Source organism: Gopherus evgoodei, chromosome 8, assembly GCF_007399415.2.
Source record: "Gopherus evgoodei ecotype Sinaloan lineage chromosome 8, rGopEvg1_v1.p, whole genome shotgun sequence".
Taxonomy (NCBI): Eukaryota; Metazoa; Chordata; order Testudines; family Testudinidae; genus Gopherus; species Gopherus evgoodei.
In genome coordinates this window covers 52,328,254-52,331,125 of record NC_044329.1, presented here as the reverse complement: position 1 = coordinate 52,331,125, position 2,872 = coordinate 52,328,254, and positions in this window count along the sequence as shown.

Below are 2,872 nucleotides of genomic sequence, written 5' to 3'. Positions count from 1 at the left end.
CTCTTCTCTTCCTCCTCCCCTGCAGCCTCATCTCCTTTCACAGCACTAACAAATGCTCACCAGGATCTCCAGTGGCCAAAGGGCAATGTATTCAATGTACTCTGGGTAGCTTGAGAAATCATTTTGTTGTTTTGACCGCTTCTACTGAGCACTGTTGAGTATCTACACATGCACATAGTGGTATTAATGCGGATGTCCTGGCTGATTGCCAACTTGGGTAATTGTGTTCTGCCTAACTAAATTCTCCCTGCAGTTTCCAGTGAAGACCTTTTAGCTTAAAGGCTTGTTTGGTGTTGCTGGAACGGAGTGACAGGTGTGTTCCACTGCGACACTGACTGTGTTTCAGTGGGGAGTAAATGATTCCTGTAATAGTCTGTCTTAGAAAGTGCTTTGTTGTCCTTCAGGATAGAACATTATTACAGAAATGTGAGGGATGATTGTTTGGGTCTCTCTCTGTCTTTTGTACAATTCATTGAACCCTTTATTTCCTTTATATTTTACATTTTTATTTTCCAGTTTGGTTTTACCTTAGACATGTCAGGAATATGGTCTTTTCTTCCTTGGCTTTGCTGAAGACCTGCTCCGAGGTATAAGGGCACTTATGATGAGTCCTTAATACCTTAATTGAAGGGGCAAAGGTGTTGAATCTACGACAAAGGCTTTGTTCAAACTGTTAACTAAGCATTGGAGTGAAATAGATTAGTCTGTCTAAAACTCTTGGGTTTGGCCTAAACATCTCTTCCCTGCTTTATTGCTCAGCTTTCACTTGTTTAGCCCTTCTGATGTTGCTGTATCTCTAGTTCACCACAATCCATTCTCCAAGCCTCCCCAGGACCTGAATTTCCAATGCAAGTCATTCAGGGGGAAAACCTGGGGAGTCGGGGGATCTTGAGGCCTTTTCTTATGCATCATTTGAAGAAAGAAAAAAAAAAAAGTCACAAGCCCAATGACTTATCCCTTGCTGGTCACCTCTTAACAGGTGTCAAGGAAAGGGGTATAGGCTGAAGGCCAGTTACATTCAAGCTTTGCCAAAATCCTCATCAGACCATGGAATATTTTATTACATGAATTCCACTCATCAGACCATTGCCACCCATGTAGCGTCTGATGTCCATGTGCACACTCAGCATAGTGACCAATCTGCTTTACCCAGCAGCCCTTCCTCCTGCTTGTGGTTTCTGTTTAAACACCCTCTATCAGGCAAGAACTACTCTTGTAGCTAGTTATTTAAAAACTCAGCCAGGTCAAGGGCACGCACCAGCTCCTCTCCTCCCATAGTCTGATCAGTGGAGGTATGGGGGAAATAGTTTATCAAGATCATAGACAAACAATTTCCATATATATATAATTGTTTTTCTTCCCAGGTTTGTGAGGATGGAGAATTTAGAATCTCAGATTCAAACCATAGTTTCAGCTGAGCCTGGGTTTTTTTAATCCCCCTTTTAAAAGGCTCACAATTGTTCCTGCCCTGCAGTCTCTTTTAGGGAGGTGATTAACCATTTATGCTGCTCCACTAGTTTGATTTCTCAAAGTTGGGCTTGAATTTGATTCCAGCACTTAAAACCTGGGTAACTTCAGTGAAATATGGGACATGCTGTGAGCATTTCTAACCCACTGTGCTTTCTTGGATCCTCTCTTGGGATCTTTTGTGTTCTTCTGCACGCTCCGACCTCACATTTCAACTTTTAAAGGGAGGCTGAATTAATCCACTAGTACCTGATGGCAGGAAAAGGGCTGGGAAGCCAGCAGTCATGTTAGTCTTCAAAAGGAAAATAATAAGAGATTTTATAAAAATGTAAAGGCCATCCTTAGAATGCAGGAATAATAGCATGTGACCTCTAATATTAACCCAACAGTGCAAGCTAGCAAGTGCCTACTTGCTTGTACAAACCTCCGCTGCATTACATCTCCATGCCCTGCTTGTCTTCTCCACTGCTCTCCATCCTAGTCCGGGAGAAGGCCAGACTACTTGGGCGTTGGGAGGAAAGCAACCCAAGTGTTGATGGAGACAGACTGAAGATAGTTTTGTGCAAATGTTAAGGGTTCTCATTTTGCTTTTGGGATTCTTTCCTATAAACCCAACAGATCGTTTCCTGTCTGAGTGATCTAATGGTCCATGTTCCTTCTGAGGGATGCTTTAAAATCAGTCTGTTCCATGGTAATGCTGAATTTAGAAATTACATTGAACCACATTTGCTACGGCTGGCCTTGGGAGGTGCACTTTACGCTTCCCCACTGCCAGGCTGCTCCCTGGAGCAGATTCGCTCCAAAGGAGTATTGATCACCTGCCTTCTGTGGGCGATTCTCCCACAAGGGAGGTAGTTTAACTCCCACTGTCCCTCTGCATTGGATTGCACTTTCAGAAACCAGCATGACTGGGACTCGATCTAACACTGCATTTTACCATGCGTTAGTAACATGCTTTAAACATAGCAGTTCCCTGCCTGTGTTGTAATAGCATTGGTCTCCATGTGGCTGGGAACAAATCACGCTACGACTGTGACAGTGAATCCTGCTGTAGCCCAGATCAGAGCCAGAGGTAGATGGGGGGCCTAGTCATCTAATAACTAGCAGAATTGCCTGGCGTGTCCTAGCAGGGCAAGTAGCAACTCCTGCTTTTTCCCTTCACTGCTCTTTTGGCAACTAGTCTGCCCGTTTCCACCACTGAATTAGCACTCCTCTGTTGCCTCTGGCCATAGAGCACGTACTCTAGCTCAGGATGAATGAGACTGATGGTTTCCAAAGCAATGCCAGCGGAGAGGCTATGCCCTTGGTATGTGGTGGATGCAGTAAAGGCTCAACTGTTGGATGTGTCTTTCCTTCACGCATGTTTAAATTCTCTGATATAGCTCCCAGTGTCCCTCCCGAAGGC